Genomic DNA, 7,096 nt, shown 5'->3' with positions numbered 1-7,096 from the left:
CACCCATTCGGCAGAGCCCCGTGAAGCCGTGAAGAATTTTAATCGCTTTTCTTTTGTGTGACTAAACTATATTGCTCTATCTTGACATCGGCCGAAGCCGCGGCGGCTTAATGAGGATTACGTCAGATTAATCGGTGTCGGGAGGTGTTTTTGTGTGTATCTTTGTAAAAGCAGCAGAAGGCAGCATTTTTTCACGACCTGACCCGCCACGGATAATGCATCACCCGAACCCGTTGACCCCATTAGTCAGCTCGCCCGATTGGAATGGAGGTGTCAGTTCCCATGTAATCGGGGCTCCGTCTTACATGCGTTAAGATTGAACTGCTTTTCTGCTGTTGTGTGTGTCGCAGGCTGTTTTTATTTTTTATTTGACGCTCAGGTGTGCGATCCAGTGGACAGGTTTCGGCACCTTGCCGTCCCCAAGGTGTGAATTGAGCGCTGTCCGCTGGTTTTAGCAGCACCAGTTGTCAAAACCACTATGCCACGCCGTTGACTGCTGGTGGTGCTGTTACCATAAATTGCAGAAATTAATGGGAGTTTTCTAATCTTTCCACCACGCCAAGAAGGGAGAAACGGAACCATGTGTTAGCGAGTCGCTGGCATGGAGTGCTAAAGTTAGTGCGCGCTGTGTTTAAAACAGGTATAAAGTAACGTTTTCCATTTTACATTCGTCGCAAAGTCCTGTCGATTTCTTGCGCACCCGTCAGCCAAGCCCTACCACAGCGCAGGACGCTGTAGCACTGAATAAAGTAAAGTTTGCCTTCGTTTCTGGGGGCAAATCGGAGGGAAGTAGTGGAAAGTTTTAATTAATATTTTGCTCAAAACCACAACCGTCTTCATTTTGCGAAAGAGCTTCGAGTTTCTGGCACACACATTCTAGCAGGTGTTACTATACTTGATTACCAGGAAGGTGTTGGAAGCTGGTGAAAGTTTTACCTTATCGAACATTACATATTACATCCAGCTGGATGTATAAACATATAACTGAAATAATACAGAGTTGGTTGATAGTTAAAATTAACCAGTGGCGGATCAAGGGTATCGGGGGCCCTAGGCGGAAAGACGAGTTGAGGCCCTCTGTAAATGGTAAATTTTGTTGGGGGGGTTGGTAGCGGCACTAAACTTGCTGTTGGGAGATTACAGTAAACTTGAAATGCCGTCGGGGCCCCCTTCGATCATCAATCGCAGACTCTAAAATTTTTGCTGGCGGGGGGGGGGGGGGGGAGTGCAATTGATTCGCCAGCCTTGGGGCCCCATCGGCCATCCTTCCGGGGGCCCTTGTCGCTAGTACTCTGTCCATACGGCATACTATAAAATGGCGATCTACGGGGCCCCTAAATCGGCGGGGCCCCAGGCGACCGCCTAGTCCGCCTACCGTTAGATCCGCCGCTGAAATTAACAAGTATTTGTAATTGTATCCAGGCATCCGAATCCTTAGATTTCTAAAAGCACACATTCCATAGTAAAAAGTAAACCAGTCTAATAATTTGACAACACAGCCTAAACAACCATAAAAACAAAACATATCTTGACATATATGCAAAATAATTTAAAAAAAATCAAATGGTAACATTTTTTATTCTTCTTCTTTGGCTCAACAACCGATGTCGGTCAAGGCCTGCCTGTACCCACTTGTGGGCTTAGGCTATCAGTGACTAATTGATTCCCCCCCATAGCAGGATAGTCAGTCCTACGTATGGCGGCGCGGTCTATTTGGGGATTGAACCCATGACGGGCATGTTGTTAAGTCGTACGAGTTGATGACTGTACTACGAGACCGGTAACATTTTTTATATTAAAATAAAATAAAACACACAGAAATAACAAAACTGCAGATATACAACACATAACATCGTATAAGAGTGGGTTTAGCTTCAAATTAGAAAATTAAAGTACACACAATATACGATGAACTTTATAATAATTAGATATATATTGAATAAAACAACTTAATAAGAAAAACCACAAATAAATAGAAATAAAAAAGGGAAACATACACATACATAAAAACCGCAAGTAAAGATGCAATCAAGCAAAAGTAACAAAAATCAAGAAATAATGTTTTGTAACAACAAAGCATCAACATAAAGCAGGGCATGGAAGAAATAATCATTTTGTAAATAGATAACTCTTTAGGTCCTTAAAATTCCACCAATTTTGTGATTTTTTCTCAAACTTAATTTTAACTTAATAAATTTCACTGTAGGATGTCGATACAGATGAAAACTTTCTATCTCGAGTTAGGTCCTTAAAATTCCACCAATTTAGTGGTTTTTTTTTCTAAAATTTGCAATAAATATCACTGTAGGAAGTCGATACAGATGAAAACTTTCTATCTCGAGTCATAACAGTTGCCAAAGAACAGAATTATTGAAGAGCTGTTATACGATTAGTGTTTTATTAGCTTTTAACTGCAAAATAGGCGCATACACGTACGAGTGCGTTGGTTTTAAGTACTCAAGTGCGCTCATGACCCCACTCATGACGATTCCTTATCATCATTACGATCACACTCAAACGAAGCTCGGTACTTTGCGAGCAATTTTAAGTGTCAACTGTCCAAAGATCCGAGAGGGATATACAGCTCGTTTAGCCGTTCACACTCTTTCCAGCCCATTAGCTCGAGCGCTGGCTCCCGGCTTTCCTCCCGGACGGACGGAAGCGGGAGTTTGTGCGCAATTATCCACTCAATCTTTACGCCACGAAAGGCGTGATGATGGTCCGCGGTGCGTATGGAGCGTTAAGCGGGTTCTAAACCCGACGCTGGAAGCTGTCGGGTTTCGAGTAGCGTCAGTAGCGCGCAAGATTACGGTGCTATAAAATTTATTAATTTAATTGATTCGAGCTGTGCGCGCCTGCGAATGTGTGGAACACTTCCCAAAAGTACTCGTCACGGATGAATGGGTTTCGATTGTTGTGGCGTGCTGGGCCGGTTCGCTCGATTCAGGGTGAGAACATTCCATTCCAAAACACGTACACACACGTTGGGATGCTAAAACATAGAGACCTTCATCACAATGGAGCGACGAGCCTGGGTTGGGGTTGCAGGTTTCTTTGACTTCTGGAATTTTTGGAAGCTATTTGGAAGCTGGTGTTGCTACCAGCTGGCTACCTCGGCGGCCGCACCTCGGCTGCGCTTGTCGTCGAGTGGTCGCGAGCCGATGGATGGCAGCAGATTGAGCCACCAGATACTGCCAGCGGTTGCCGGTGATTGAAACCTCCGTAAGGCAAATAGAGCCTACCGAAGCGAACGAGCCGGCAGCCGACACTCAAGGGCAAACCACTCGCTGAACGCCGCTTATTTGTCGTGATTATGTCAAGCTGGGCGCTCGCGCGCCTTTTTAGGCACATGACAACTACTAGGCCGCACAGTCACACCAGCACCACCACCCCCATACCACCAATCTACCAGCTGTCAATCGATTAAGTAATGAATCACTACATAAACGGAGCGAAGGCTCGTTTTGGTGTGTATGTTAAATGCGCTCCCAGCGTACAGTCTCGAATGTCGCTCGGGTTTTTCGGGTGACAAAGTGAACCTTAAACCTTCGCAAATCTTGTCACCCTCGATTATGGAGGTGTATGTCAATGCAACACGAGCAACCGCACACGAAAAACACATACACATACAATCACTGCATGGGGAGCGCGCGCTGTCAAAACAAACACGGGCGACGTTTGATTGATTTACTAAAAACCAGACCCTCGGCTCAATGAGTATGCGGCAATAATGTCATGCAGTAATATGTGATATATTTACTTCCTCGCTTGAACGTGCGACGATGTAATACAGTGGCTCACAGTGGTTGCCACATAATTTATCTTCAAAGGCTCCCAATTTTAGAAACTGCCTAACAATTTTTGGCTGCAATGCGTATTTTTTCGATAGAAATTTGTGAACTTGGATTTAATATTTAGTTTCAACCAGCATTAGAAAAAGTCCTGGTGAGCAATTTTTAAAACACACCCTTAACTTTACATTTAGCGAACTGACGATAATTAAAATGAAAAAAATCATTTTTCTTGCATAACTCAGAGCTTTTATTAAGGTGAAAGAACAAACATAAAACTAGCTAAATTAAAATGTTCAAACCTTTTTTCGTATTGAATACATCAGAAATCGTTAAATTATCACACTCAATCAATATGTTTGAAAATACAAATTCATTTGGTGAGTGCACTCGTAATTTTATAAACAAAACTGAGAATGAGAATTTTAACAATAGTTTCAGTATATTTCTTTATTACTCTCGTCATTACTAAACAACAATTTTTCCTTTATTTTTACTGATTTTCTTATTACTTTATGACCTTTATTCATTTCTTAGTTTAGTTTCTCGATCATTTTTGTGTATTTTGTAACTATTAAACAAATTTTCATATTGATTAGGTTTTCCTTGTATTGGATACAATTATTTTGCTTAGTGTTTTTAATGCACTGTTTTAGTTTAATATTGACAATGGTGTCTTTTCCTAGCGAATTAAGAACCTTGATCCTGTTTTGTGAGTCTAACATCTCATGTTTTGCTCTAACCAATGCAAAACTGCAGCAGGGAACAAAGTGTCATCAACAATTTGATGATGTTATTCTAAACACAAACAAAGAGAAATGTAGAAAATGGAATGACATCGAGCTTTCAGTATTCAAAAAATGTGTTATTGTGCATTTAGTTATGTGGTGAGATAAAGTGGTAACCTCCTGTAGAAGTCAACCATTGCACATCCAGTTTGTGATCCTCTGTAAGCTGCACAGCCCAACAGCCCTAGGTTCTAACTATTTCCATCCCAAATTTTCCTACACATGGAAATCTCATTACTTTAATGCATTCGGCAACATGGGACTGATTTGAATATTTTATCACTTCAAATCGTTCACGGGGACAACCCGGGTTCCATCGGTTGCGATTAGAATTAAAAGTGAAAGTCAAACATTCCTAGCCGTGGTGGATGCTGGTGCCTTCCTTTCCGTAGGGAAGGGAACCTTGTAATGGCTAGTAGTCGGCCCACCGGCCAATCGATCCGAGAGAGGTTCATTTGTATGAAATTGATATTTTATGTAGAGTGTGAGTGCCCACCGCAACCACAACACCACTGCCGCCTGCACCTAGCTCCAGTAGCTTATAAAATATACATGAAACTACTCCCCAAAACCGTGATACACCGCACAGATACCGGTCGCCGGGCTGCTGATAGGGCCCCGGCTCTTTACTGTGTGGCGCACACGATTTGGTGTGAATTAGCAACCAGAAAGGCAATAAATATCGCTTTGATTTAACGTGCACGTACGGATATTTATGGCCCTGCGGGGTCTCCCGGGCTGCCTTTTCGGTTCGAAGTCAAACGATTGCAGCAGCCCCATTGTTGTGCCACACGGCATGGCGCATGTATGCATGCCTTTTGGGAAGGTTAGGGATGGAGCTGGTGGCTGCCAAAGCCACCAGTGTTGCCGCACTTGCATTGTTTCTAATGCAAATGAATGCCACAGGCTATATTTATTATTTCGATACCTATGCACCTTGAATGTTGGTGCTGCTGTTGCGATGCTGGCGTCGCCCGTTTTTCTAGCCAAGCTAGTGGTGTGGTGTACCTTTCTTGTACGTTTCTTCCAGTTCGATTGCCTTCGAGCAGGGTCAGAGTTCACCGTAAGTGGTTTCTTGCCGTTCCCCGGGCGGGGGAAGGGACACAAAATGCAAAAGTGCGATGCAAACACGCGTGCCGTTTGAGGAAACGGCACGAACGACAGACATCAACACCTTTTTCCCTGGTCTGCATTTTACCTCCTCGCCGCTCCATTCCCTCCGAGTGGAACTGTGCAGGGTGGCGGCCAAACTTGCTTGCACACCTTGGAACGTCAAGTGAAACACAATTTGCCTGCGGGGCCTGTTGGGCGATAGCAAGCTGAATTCTTGACACTTGGGGTTTGTGCAGTGCGGTCAGTGAGTTGCACCCGGCGGTGGTGGTGAACGACTGGGGGCAAACGCAATTCCAAAATGAATTTCATGTTTTTAACGCCTCACAATGAAGTGTGTTGCGTTGGCTCCCTGTATCGCTGTATCCAGGTGGACAATTAAGGGTACCCGGCGGGAGATAAAGTTTCGAAAACGGACGTTTATCGCTGCAGATACAACATGCTGGAGTGGCCCCATGGAGTGTTTCGCACTCATTTGTTGATAACTTGGGACATATTTCTGGCTTGAACAAATTGTGGAGCTGTAGTTAGGCGTGCTGAAGAATGAATCATCGGAAAACTATTTTTGTTGAGTTGACTGTATCAGACCATAACAATTGCAACCCATGCTTTGCTATGTTTTCATACTTATGAAAGAATAAAATATAAAAAATAAATAATCTTAAAAATTGGAAATAATCCAGATGAGGTACAAGAACCAACGAATAGTGTGGAATAAAAGCTAAAGCCTATAGACATGTTCATATACTAGATAAAAATCAAATAATAATCATGAAAGTAAAATAAATAATTTGACCAAGAATTAAAATAGGATAAGTGCATTAAAGAGAACAAATTGACAAGAGTCAACAATAAATTGTATTGCAAGAGCAATGATTCAAACAAAAATGCTTACTTTATTATGTCTGTAGCATTTTCAAAATTTGCAAGTTAGAAGCTTTAACCAACTTAACCTCAAAATCCAGTTCTAACTTACAAAGAGCTCTAAAGCTGTCAGCAATCTTTAAATCGAATCAAACCACCATTGCTCTTTTCAACGGCCTAAGAACTTCTATTTAGCAGCGTTCTAAATGACGCCAAACTGCTTACATGCAGCCTAAAAACTACGCCCTACCAAACGCTTCATTGTACCATGATGCAACGTATGTGTGTGTGTGTGTCTCAAATGCATTTCCTTTACACTTACTCCCCTCTCCGCACCAGATCACCTTCATCAGGCAAAACTCGCCTCTTAATGGTGGCTACTGTTTCACGTGGCATCGAGCAAGAAGTCTCCCTCCTCTTCTTCGTCGAATATTATTTATTACCCCACCCTCCCTGCGATAATGATTCGGTAGAACCAGGGGTAAAGGGAGAACCGGGTTGGGCAGTCGGATAATTTGCTGAAATAACACCGACCGAGGTGCT

The sequence above is a fragment of the Anopheles coluzzii genome, chromosome 3 (genome assembly GCF_943734685.1).
Source record: "Anopheles coluzzii chromosome 3, AcolN3, whole genome shotgun sequence".
Lineage (NCBI taxonomy): Eukaryota > Metazoa > Arthropoda > Insecta > Diptera > Culicidae > Anopheles > Anopheles coluzzii.
This window is presented reverse-complemented; position numbering follows the sequence as displayed.